Source organism: Haliotis asinina, chromosome 1 (assembly GCF_037392515.1).
Source record: "Haliotis asinina isolate JCU_RB_2024 chromosome 1, JCU_Hal_asi_v2, whole genome shotgun sequence".
Classification (NCBI taxonomy): Eukaryota; Metazoa; Mollusca; class Gastropoda; order Lepetellida; family Haliotidae; genus Haliotis; species Haliotis asinina.
The window spans coordinates 35,236,730-35,250,302 of NC_090280.1; the positions used below are offsets into that span (position 1 = coordinate 35,236,730).

General features: G+C 37.7%; 1 pseudogene; it reads right to left on the bottom strand.

Moving 5' to 3' along the window:
* Window positions 1–7,019: 7,019 nt before the first annotated feature.
* LOC137290762 (beta-porphyranase A-like) lies at window positions 7,020–10,735 on the bottom strand (annotated as a pseudogene).
* Between the last annotated feature and the right edge of the window lie 2,838 nt (window positions 10,736–13,573).

Consider the following 13,573-nt stretch of genomic DNA (forward strand, 5'->3'; position numbering starts at 1 on the left):
TCTGCTTGTAAAAAGCTATAATGGTAAAAGCTATAATGTCTTAAGAAACATGTATAATGTCGTTAAAGCAGCGGTCAAAGTCGATAATCATAAGACACCAGCGTTCAGTACATCAGCTGGAGTTAAACAAGGTTGTATTCTAAGTCCTGTATTATTTATATTCTTTATCAATGAACTTGTGCACGAAATGTGTGAGGCCAGCAATTATGGTATATTTGTTAACCACAGTATTGACGATTTAATGTTGTTGTTATTTGCAGATGATGTTGTTGTTTTCCTTCTTCACTGTTGGTCTGCAAAGGCAATTGGATGTCTTACCTGAGTATTGCTCGAAATGGGGACTAAGTGTAAACATAAACAAATCAAAAATCATTGTCTCCAGAAATGGAGGTATACTTTCCAGACTTGAAAAATGGTCTTATAATAATATAAATCTCGAAATTGTGACTTATTACAATTACCTGGGTATTATGTTTTCCTGAAGATTGATATGGACAAAGATATTGATATGTGAAACTTTGGCAATTCAGGGACGGAAAGCAATGGGACCAGTCTTATCATTGTTTACTTGCAACAAACATATTGATTTTCAAACTGCGTGTAAAATATTTGATTCCAAAATATCTCCTCTTCTCACATATGGGTTACAAATCTGGGGTGTAAAATACCAGGAAGTTATAGTGAGTGAGTGAGTTAATATTTATCGGCAGTATCTCAGTCATATTGTGACGAGAACAATACAAAAACATGATATATATCAATAATACTTGAAACAATCTGTTGACAAAGAACAGCAAAACCACTAGTATATCACAGACATTCATTTAAATCTAGTAATGATATCTAAAACAGTTTAATTACTGAGAACACTACAATATAAAAACGGGCTATAGATTGCCAACAACTGAAGGTAGATCACCATACTAGGGACCATGGGGACTTACAGTACTTTTGCTACCTGCATGGACCCTAGCTGGATTTACATCATCCCTTCAGCCGTTAGCAATTTCGTCATATCTAGCCATATATTAAAACTACACGTATGCTACGAGTAAAACAGTGGAGAGCTTTAATTTACTTCGAATGTTATGGGACTTACGTACCCTCTCGGGAGGACAATAATTTTACTGTACTTTAACCCTCTATTTAGAGCTCAGACAACAAATCTAAGTCTTTTTAAAAAGCAATAATTAAATGAGAACTATGATTAATAAAAAGATCCTGCAAAGTTCGTGATGTAAAATATTTGTCCCTTGTGATGGAGTACTCAACACAGTCAAGCAAGAGATGCTTGACTGTGATTCGTTCATCACAAGGGATACAAAACGGAGGATCTTCACCTTTCAATAGGTATTGATGTCTATACCTGTTGTGGCCAATACGGCATCGTCGGATGATGACCTCCTCAAATCTGGACTGACAACCCAAGTAGGTGTAACCAACATAGGGTTTTACCGCATGTAATGTATTGATACCTACTTGAGTGTCCCATCTCTTCTGCATGATATCCCGGATATAAGATCTGATAACAGCTTTATAATCAGAGTAGGGGATAAGAAGTGGTGTCACAGATTTGTTCAGTGCTACCTTCGCAGCACGATCGGCTATTGTGTTCCCAGTAATACCAACGTGGCTGGGTAACCAACAAAAGACGATGTCACACTGGCCAGTAACAAGATCATTACATAATTCAATAATTTCTATTAAAAGTGGATGTTTACATGATACGTTTTTAATCGCCTCAAGGCAAGAAAGAGAGTCTGAATAGATTATAAATTGTTGATGTTTCGGGTGTCTTTGAATATATTTAAGAGCCGTCAATATGACGTTTGCTTCAGCCGTGAAAATTAAACTGCTATCGGGTAATCTAAAAGATATTGTTTTAGATCCAATGACAGTAGCACAAGCCACTGCGCCACCGTCCTTGGATCCGTCTGTGAATAAGGATTTGTAATTGCAATATTTATTTTTTAGTTGATTATATTCTTGTTTATATTGTAATTCATTAGTTTCTGATTTTTTAAATGTGGTCAGTGTAAGGTCTACTTGTGGCCTAACCAACTGCCAAGGAGGAGAGTAAATCAGACGGGAGGGAGCTATGTTGTCTAGCGCTATACCAGCAGCAGAAAGGAAAGGTTTCACTCTTAGTCCAAGAGGCGGAACAAGGGAAAACTTCTTGTTATACAAATCCTCATACAGAGGTTTAAAGACACAGTTAAATGCAGGGTTTGACTCGTTGGAATATAATTTGGTTATATACTGTAAAGCTAATTTTATACGGCGTTGTTTAAGAGATGGTTCATCAGCCTCAACGTACAGGCTGTCGACGGGTGAAGTTCGAAATGAGCCAAGACAAAGTCTTAGACCTTGATTGTGAACAGAATCTAAAAGTTTTAGGTTGCTTTTGCAGGCTCCACCATAGACGATGCAGCCGTAATCAAGTTTTGATCAATGATCGATAAAGTTGCAGGAAGGTAGCTTGATCCCCTCCCCACTTACAATTAGAAATGACTTTCAACAAGTCAAGGGCCTTCAGGCATTTAGTTTCAAGGGACTTAATATGTGGTAAAAAGGTTAAATGGGAGTCAAAAATTATACCTAAGAACTTAGCTTCCTTTACCACTTTGATGGGAGTGCCACTGAGAAATAGTTCAGGGTCCTTATGCAGTTTATATCTTCTACAAAAATGTATACAATTAGTTTTCGATTTAGAAAATTTAAAACCGTTTTCAAGACACCACTTGTTAATTTTGTTTAAACACAATTGCAGTTGTCTTTCAATAGTATGCATATTTTTACCGCGACAAGAAATATTAAATCATCCTCAAAAGTGATCCATCAATTGAATCATTTAAAACCTTAGATAAACAGTTGATTTTAATGCTAAATAAAGTGACAGATAAAATACTGCCTTGTGGGACACTCTGATCCTGACTATAATGATCAGACAAGGTAGAACCCACTCGGACTTGAAATTGTCTGTCATTTAAAAAGTTGGAAATATATTGAGGCAAACGGCCTCGCAGTCCAAAGTCATGCAAATCTTTCAAAATGCCATATTTCCATGTAGTGTCATAGGCTTTTTCTAAATAAAAAAATATAGAGACTGCATGTTGTTTATTAATTATAGCGTTTTTGACAAATGATTCTAAACGCACTAAGTGATCAATGGTACTTCTGTTTTTACGAAAACCACACTGAATATCTGTTATGAGGTTATCGGTCTCTAAGTACCAAACTAGTCTATTGTTTATCATTCGTTCCATGGTTTTGCAAACACAGCTTGTGAGAGAAATTGGTCGATAATTTGAAGGATCAGTATGATCACGTCCAGGTTTAGGGATTGGGACTACTATAGCATCTCGCCATGAAGACTGAAATTTTCCCGAAGTCCAGATGTCATCAAATATATTTAAAAGGATTTCTAAACAAGATTCTGGTAAGTGTTTCAGGAGTTGATAATGTATATGATCAGCTCCTTAAGCAGTATCATGAGCTTGTTCAAGAGCAGCATGAAGCTCATGAATAGAAAATATTTCATTATAATCTTCATCATTATTTGAACTGATATTTATAGCTTTCTTTTCTTGCTGATTTTTATATTTCTGAAATTCAGGCACATAATTTGTAGAAGAGTGTTTGGCGAGGGTTTCACCCAGTTTATTTGCGATATCGGATTTGTTAGTCAGTAGTTGATCACCATCCTGAAGGTGTTGAATGCTGGATTTAGTGCCCTTCCCTTGATTTTCTGAATCATGTTCCATACTTTTGATATCGGCGTACGTGCACTGATCTTTGATACATACGTTCGCCAAGAATGGCGTTTACTTTGCTTAAAGGTACGCCGAGCTTTAGCATTAAGAATTTTATATTTGTTCAAATTGTGGACCGTAGGATGGCGGCGGAAATAATATTCAGCTTTTTTCCGTGCCTTCCGAGCTTGTTTGCAATCATCGTTGAACCACGGTTTTCTAATATGTGGAGTTGCGGAGGACTTAGGGATACACCCATTGGCTATGTTGTTCACCTCATCAGTAAAACACTTTATAGCGTCAGCAACATCAGTGAAAAGTTCAGGTTTAAGTTTGTCAGCACAGAGAGTTTCATATAAAGGCCTGTTAGCCTTCTTAAAATTCCATCTGGATGACGGAGGAACGTCAGAAGGGGTTACAGGTGTTAGAAATGTAGGAAAGTGATCACTTCCACAAAGGTCGTCATGGACGGACCATTCAAATTCATTCAGGAGGATTGAGTCAGTGACAGATAAATCAAGACTAGAATAAGTACCATTCCCAGGATGTAGATAAGTGTGAGAGCCATCGTTATAGATGCATAAATCATTATTTGAAATGAACTCTTCAAGTAACCTTCCGGTCCTATATTGCTTGTATGCACACTACCCCATAGTGGGTTATGACCATTGAGATCACCCATAATGATGCAGGGCTTTGGAAGTTGGTCGTAAAGTGCTTGAAGATCAGTTAATTGAAGCAACGATGTTGGGGGAATGTAAAGATAGCACAAAGTGAAAGGAAGTTATAGAAAAAGTACAAACAAACTTCTTCAAATGATTTCCAGGAGTGGGTAAATATATGCAGCAAACAAAGCTATTCTTGGAGAAACCGAACGATACTGTTTATTCATAACAACACGGATAAAAGTTATAAAATATTGAATTAAGTTGTTAAGAATGAATGTTTCACGTTATGATCGATATGTACATCCAATCCTGACAGCAGAATATTGAATCATCATCATATATATCACACTATTTTAGTAATAAAAACCTATCCCAATGTGAAACATATATACATAAACTTGAAAATAGAAACTTAACTAAATCGATATGTTAATTTCGTTCGTATATCTCTTCATGATTTCAGGGTTAACCAAGAACATAAAAAAGTCAGTGATAAATCCGACATAGAATCGATTTGCTTGCACTGTGATATGAATACCACGTTTTCTTTATCTGTGATAGATATGTTCTGCTACGCAATGAGTACTTTTTGTCCATCAAAAAATATTGCAAAGCTAGATTAACATTACACTGTACAAATAAAAAAATAGTGTTTATGCTCTCACTTTAGTTTGGAGTATAATTCTGTGATAGACAAGTTATTTATTGTCTTTTGTAGACAGGCCAGTAGAAAGACTGTAAGTAACTTAAGTTTCATTTATACAGAAAACTTTCACCGAAATACTGCCAGTGTAATTTTAATTTTAACTTGCTCACTCAATTTGTGATTTGCTGCAAAGATTTGTCTGTTGTAAACACAGAGAAATTCTTTTCTTGGACATTAAGCCACATCGGAATAAAAAGGTAATAGTAAAGCCGATGCCCGGGAGAAATCAGGATCAAAAAGCAATCGTCCTCATACCAATTGAAGTCCCGCAATTAAGGAATTATGTTGGTGTTCAAATTGGAATAAACAAACGACAATCAAGCTGAATAACATTCAGCCAATGATCAGTCATACCAATATCAGTGTTGTCTGCTGAAGAGATGATAATGTGTTACGTCAGTGCCAAACAGGTCATTCCCACTATACTCATGGTGCCCTTCTAACATTTTAGAGTCCCTTCCTTGTCGACGTCAGGTAACTGTGAAAGCCATTCTTTTTGACTGTGTGGACAAAATGGTAATTCCTCAATATTATGGCAGTGTTTCTACAATGGCAGTGTTTGTACACAATTTCATTAGTAGGAGAATAAAATAATTGAGAGAAACCATTTTGTGACATGGCATTGATTTTAATCATAATTTCTGAGTTTTATCCTTTTCTGGTATGAGTGACTTTTATCCACTTGTTTGTTTTAACTATGTTAGAATTATCATTAACGAGTTCTCTCATCACAGAGCTGAAATATGGCTGATGCGGCATAAAAAATGATGATTTACGGTTACTTTTGCAAGTTTATGAACTACCCCTGTTATGAACTACCCGTGGTTTGTTTGCAAGAAATTTAATTTAAAGAAAATCATTGCATTTCTGGTAATACAATGCCTATTCTACGGCACTATGTTCAGCAGTGAACAAATCTGTGACAGTTGTCATAACATACTTCCATTTTAAAACCGTGGTTAGATCATACACCCAAAATCCTATGCAAACGATCCAAGAAAGTGTTAAATACACAAAATTAGACCAAATATCGGTTACACCCATTGGGTTGTCCAGATGTGAACGCTTAAGAATAAGAGCATCCTACATTTTGTATCCCTTGTCATGCATTGTTTATCATCTCTTTCAAAGTTTTATTTCAAAGTTTTATCCAGAAGGATCTTTAAAATATGGGTAATTAGTTTTCAGTTAATTGTTGGTTGTTTTTGATGTGTAAAAAGGATATCTGTTGTTTTGTTTCTTTAGATCAGATTAGTTTCACACTTCAGAATGTTTTCATTTCTATTATATGAATTGTTTTCGTCACGATATGGTTGCAATATTGCCGATGTGACGTTAAGTATTATTTCACTGACTCAGAGTTGCGACACTATTGTTTTCAGATTAGTAACAAAGATTGTTAGAAGTTGGTTCAAAAGTATTTGAAGTATTGAAAATGTTATTGCCTTCCAGTGAAAGTATGTTAGACCATATCTTTTAAAGTAAATAGAATAAATTTGGTGTTCTACAGTCCGTTCTGGAAGCATGATTAAGCGTGCATTGTGTTTCAGGACCCGGACTCTTTTCGGCATCACTTAATACAGCATTCGTATTGTTTATGAATCAAATTAATCACAACTCTACTCTTTTCTCATGTGGCAAAGGCACTGTAAGGTTCCATGGTCCATAGTATTGTGATCTACCATCAGATGTTGCTGATCTAAAGTCCACCTTTATACTGTATTGTCCTAATTTGAAATCCGATTTGAGAGAGAGATGCTAGTTTTAATTCTTGTTGGTCTTATATTCTAGTTGGTTTTATTGTCCTTCAGTCACAAACTATTTTAATAATACCATTTACATCACTTGTGATAAGAATTAAAACAAGTCAGATATTCTCAAAGTGAAATTTATCTACTGAAGTTTTCCAACAACAAGGGCGACAGATGTCACGTGACCACCATCTCCATTAAAGGTCATGCTGACGGTGTTGGTTGTGTTGACCAGTGATTCTGGAACCATGAATTCCAAAACGTTCCATGTTGTTTTACGCAAGCTATCATCATTCTTCATAGAGTCAAATAGCATGTAACCTAAAGACAAAGTCTGACCATTGAACTGCACTGCATGCGGTTTTGCATCCGCATTGAGGTCTCTGCTCACTCCCACTCTCAGGTGAGCGGTATGGTATTCAGAGCTGGGTAGGTGTATGGTTGTCTGTGCATGTCCGTCATTGATTGGTATGATCATGTCCTTCCCGTAGTATGTGGTCTCGTTGTTCGTGCGTAGTTCAGCAAAGTTGTAGTTGGTTTTGAACTTGTAGAAGCAGGTTGAAGATCCGGGCAGACCAACAGTGCCATGAAGCTTCGATATGTTAAAATGATAATTGTCATGAAAAGCTGGATTACCATTTTCGAGCAGAACGCATGTTTCTTCACCCGTGGAAGGGATAAGCCAGTTGTTTGGAAAGTCCAATTTAACATTCTCAAATTTACTACCATAGTTGTGGAGAAGAACTACCATCTCCTTGGTGAGAGGGTTTGCAAGGACAAGAGGTGCAACCATTCTGTCCTGTTCATTATACTGACTTGAGACTCGAAGAAATTTTTGGTCATTAGTAATGTTTTGCCAAAACCTGAAGAATTTGGTTGGTTGAAGGGGGTGGCCATCAAGAGTAAATAAGGAATACCTCAGGGAAGGATGACCAGGGTATTGTCCATTTGACGACAGGAAGACGGTAACTCTGTCTATAAACTCTCTCATATTAAGGAAGGTAAACATGAAGCCGTTTGGTTGATAAATGGTTTCAAAGTCTATCAGTCCATTTTCAAAATTAGGACTGACTCCGAAAATGTTACCGCATCCAAATTCAGTGTTAACTAATTGAACATTTTTTCCTTTCTTGATGAAAGAGTAATTTTCCACCATGTCCAGAAATGCAACTAGACGAGCTTCATTTATGCCAAAGTAAGAACAGTTTCCAGCAGTTGATATACGGAGATAGTTATAGGAATGGAAACCGAAAAAGTCCAAGTGGTCAAGAGACATATCCAGAAACTCAGCAGTTCTCTTCCAATATGTGAAGTTATCTTCGCCTGCTTGACGTAAGGCCATACTTGTGTATGTGGGTCCAGCAACTTTCATTCCATATCTGGATCTGAGTTTGTCAGCAACTGCCCTGTTGAATTCTATATTCGTTTGTGGGTCAATGATGTTTTCCGCCCAATCAGGTTCATTTATGACTTCTAATACATATGGAATTCGTCCTAATGTGAAGTCCTTGCAACCCTGGACCATCAGTGACACGAACTCTGATGCTGCATCAACATTATTGGGGAATTTGCCATGATGTTTTGACTTATTCATCCAATCTGGCCAGCTTAAACCTGTAAATAATTTCCAGAGACAAGCAAATCAAGCATTCATTCCATGTTAAACTACCTTCTGTGTACTATAAGGGATATTTAAAATTTAGTTTTGTCAGTAAACTACAGTACCGTTTTGCTGAGTTCCATTAAGGATCAAAACCAATGTTCTCTGCCCTCAGTAAGGAACAAACTGCTCAGACTCACACATATTCCTGCAGCTGGTTGCGAGTTAATTGTGCTTTAACCTAAAATCACACATACTGGCGCCCTGGTTTCTCAAGACTTCACCCAAACACAGCAATATTAATAATGGCGACCTATAAAGCTAACAAAAAAATGCAGTCACCAGTAGAAGTATTGGGGGGGGGGGGGGGGGTTCCTTTATAGGTGGCACAGGATGCATGATACAGACGCTATGGACGCGCTCTTCTGTGCAGGAGACAGACTGTTGGAAGGATAAAAAACATACCACAATAATTTACCTCATCCATTTCACTAGATACTTTCAACCATGTCAGATGAATGAGATTCTTTATGTGATATCTTAAAATGAAAAAAACGAAGTAGGGTGCTTCGGGTTTTTTTTGCTAATATGATATGACGACAGCTACATTGCAGCTTACATGGAATGTATGTACAACTTGATTCCAGGACAGTTGGCTGTGATGAGTTTTACCTTCGTCCACTCAAGTATCCTAAGCCTAACCATGGGTACTCTATAGCCCCTACAGGAGACGCTTTCTGTCCGGGGTGGTCCAAGGGCTCTGAGCCAGGGGATTCTGTAAAGGATTCTTCACTACCCACTCTCTAAGGGCTGGAACGGCTACAAACCGTGAGTGTGGTCTGGATGAACAGCTGGTTGAAATAGACATATACTGAACAAGAAATTCATATAAACATGTGGGCACTGGTATAAGTGGACATATATGCAGTATACTTAAGGATGATCAATCACGTCTATGGGTGGCGAGTAAGCCTAGCAGTTATACTGCCCGGGGTGCGGGTTTCCCTCAGAGGCAGAATGTGTAAAGTCCATACGTTGTGTCTTCTATTTTATACCACCGGAATGTTGTTTCAAGGTGTAAAGCCACACTCAATCTCCAATAATTACCAGTAAAATGTCTGTTAAAATACCAATGAATATGGAGGGAGTGACATATTTGAATAAGTATTTTCTATATACAATACAGGTGCAAGGAAACAAGCGAGGACATGTTAAAGATTGTTAATGGTGTTGTCCAGAGGAAAACACCAACAACTGTCACATCGACAATATATGTTCCTATTATATATCTTTCTTCAAACGTTTGATTGACTTGCCTTGTATGTTCCAGACCATCTTGGAGATGTTATTCCCGTAGCCATTCAGTTGGTTCATGTAGGTCGCAAATGTCACTTGCTGACGTCCAGGGTCCTGGAGGTAAGCTGGATCTGGGTATTCCGGCCGACTAGGACTTTGTGGCCACTGAAGGAAAAACGATGATTAACTGTGCACAGCTTTCATGGGATGACAAGATACAGATAAATCCTCCCAGGACAGATAAACCATTAGCTTTGAAATGGTGACGCAATCCGAATTACCAAAATAAGATATTTTAACCTGCTCAGGTACCTGTACTTCAATACCACTGTATTCTACCACAGATCTACACGGGGAAGAACTGTTAGCGTTACCCACCTCTCACCACGGGTGCCCCACGCCTAATGAGTGCTCTAAGCATTACAGTTTGTACTTTTGCTCACTTGGGTATTGCTTGTTTAATTGTTTGTTTAACGCAGAACTAGACAATCCAATCTATGAGGTAGTAAATGCTCGTGAGGATCCGGGATAGAACTGATCATATGATCACTGGATGGTAAGGTCAACCAACTTTGCTGTAAGAGTTTGTCAGATATCATTATCTACAAGTACATAAAATCATGCATGGGAGATATCATTTACAAAATTATCATTATATATGCACAAGGCGTTTTTCATAGTACTTACATTGGCAAAAAGACCATCCCTCAGGTCTCTCTATGCCCTCTCTAAATGCCCTTCAAAGACCTCAGGTCTCTGTTCACCCACCGCCCGGGAGCTGTTCCGATAGATTTACAGTTTGGAATTAAATTCTATTGGGTGAGGCCGTTTATTTTATTCCATCTTTCAGGTTCATAGTGGACACGTCCACCTTCAGAGAGCCACTGGTTGGAGATTGTGATAGTTGTGTCAGCGAGCGCTGCTCCACACAACAACAAGGGCCAAAGGAGCAGCAGGAACATTTTGCAGTGAAAGTATGATACTTCTGTTCACAGCAGAAATTTTAAAATGTTTTTTTTTTCAAACATGGGAGACATGGGAGAACAACACGTGACAATTTTAGATAGTCCCATTATTTCAGATAAATAGAAAAAGTGGATGATAAGAATGTTCTGGTCCAGACTCGATTACTAGCATTTACAGACCACCGCCATCTAGCTGGAACATTCCTGAATGTGGCAAACCAACCGTGTTGGAGAACTGACCCAATTCAAAATAGTGTACTCCCAATATGCTAACAACAAAATGCAGTCACCAGTAGAAGTATTGGGGGGGTCCTTTATAGTCTGTTTCAAGGTAAGTTTGGTGACACTGTGACCGCAAGACTGAAGAAATTGGTGACCAATAACAAATGTCACAGTTATATATATATGATGAACCCCCACTTCATCATGGTCACGTTGACGGTCAGTTCACTGTAATGAGTGAGTGAGTTAGTGAGTTGATGTTTAACGTCACATCGGCAATATTTCAGCCATATAGTGGCGTCTGTTCTTTGTAAACGTACAGGGTGGACACAATCTGCTTTACTTCAACTATAAGCTTAAGGTTAAGAACAGTAAGAATAAGAAGAATCTACTGATGATTCTTAAAACCATTATATAATTATTTCAAAATCATTATACACGTCTTGCTTAGTTAGTGTAAGGTGCATACTAGTATATGATGTACGTATGTAGCTTATGACTTAAAAGTTAAGTAGACTATACCATATACCATTGCCTACTAGCCTAATACAGACTTCACCCTAATCTCTCTGATATTTCAACACAAAAATGGGCACTGGAGAGTAAACCTTTAATGGTTCACTAGCAGGAAGGCGACTCTTTTGGACGTGTATAAACGTGATTTGTTTTTCGTTTTCGACTTCGTGCGAAAAGTGTGGACGTTTGCAACAATGGGTTCGGGTGTTTATACAATAACCCTAAAATCAAAGGAAGGCGACAGCCACAAGACGTTCACTTTCATTCTATTCATACATGTGCATTTACAAAATATTTCTCTTCTTAATTCTAATATTAACTTCCTTCTTAATCATTAACATATGTTTAAAATATGTACAAAGTATCATCTAACATGCTATCATAGTATCACTTTATAATACTTTCACTTAAAATATGTACATTGGTCGTTTACACTGCCCATCTTAATCATTACAATATGTACAAAGTATCATCTAACATTCTAATAATTCAAGTTAAGTGCATGTATTAATAATATATTATATATAGCACAAACAAAAAGGAACACCCTAAAATCTGATCGTCATATATACACTTAAACATGGTTTGGCCATTCATACTTCAAAGGTGAATGCAACTTTTTTGTGTGCTGAATGAGCACTTAAATTAACATCTTAGGGCTTGAAGTGAAGCAACTGATACAGTATTCGTTGAGTTTGAGTGAAATGAAACATTGCCAAAAACAGTGAAACTCAAATGTGTTGAAACACACCATGTTCGATTCAAACGCTCAAGCACAACAGACTGGTGCATGTGGAGGACAGACTTCCCAAGCAGCTTGTGGTGACATGTACTTTAAAAAAAATCAACAAACAGTTTTAAAGCCTCATAATGTCTTCTACAAATCGTTACGCGCCCACGTCAGAAGCAGGGCCATTGCATGGTTACAAGCTGGTGAATTCTTAAGAAGCGTTGTTCGCCGTCCGTGTCTCCCTCTGTGCTTCACAGACGAGGTGTCAACTTGAACGACCCAAGAGCTGTGTTTAGTCGCCACTCTTATGTTTATCATATCATCATCACCCGTGAACCCCATAAACATTACTGTAACAAAAATGAGACATGCAGCTTTATGGATGACAACTTCTTGTTTATTACATTGAGCGACGTATCGATGTAGATTCTTACATCGTTTTCATTACATCAAATCAAATGTGTTACTTCGTGCGAATAACTAAGGGCTGCGTAGACACGCCTTCAATATTACGGCTGGTATGCCAATCCCTGAGCAATCCATTTTCAAGGGTCTTTCACTGATTGGATATATTATTGACTGGGTTGTTGTGAGTGAGTGAGTGAGTGAGTGAGTGAGTGAGTGAGTGAGTGAGTGAGTGAGTGAGTGAGTGAGTGAGTGAGTGAGTGAGTGAGTGAGTGAGTGAGTGAGTGAGTGAGTGAGTGAGTTGATATTTAACGTCACATCGGCAATATTTCAACCATATCGTGACGGGACAATAACATTGAAATGGAATATATGAGCACCATGAAAACCTGTCGACAAAGGACAGTAAAAGAACTAGAATATCACAATTACAATTAAAACAAGCATGGAAAGTTAACACTAATATCACTATTGAGACAATACAATATAAAAACAGACTATATATCGCCAACAATAGAAGGTAGATCACCACACTAGGGACCATGGGGACTTACAGTACCTTTGCTACCTACATGGACCTCAGTTGGATTTACACCATCCCTTCAGCTGCTGGTGAGTGTACGAAACGTTAGCCAAAATTTAAATAACATGAATACTACGATTAAAAACGTGGTAGGCTTAAATTTATATCAAATGTTTTGGGACTTACGTACCCTCTCAGGAGGACAATAATTTTACTATACTTCAACCCCCTTTGAGGGTACAGCCACCAACAATTCAACTTATTTATCTGAGCTACCAATATTTAAAATACAAATATTTACAGAACATATTACTCAAACTTCAACCAAACAATCAATTTCTTTTAAGAAACCAGTAACTAAATGAGAAGCAACAGTGGTAAAAAGATCCTTGATGGTTTTGACATTCAAATACTTATCCCTTGTGATGGAGAACTCAAC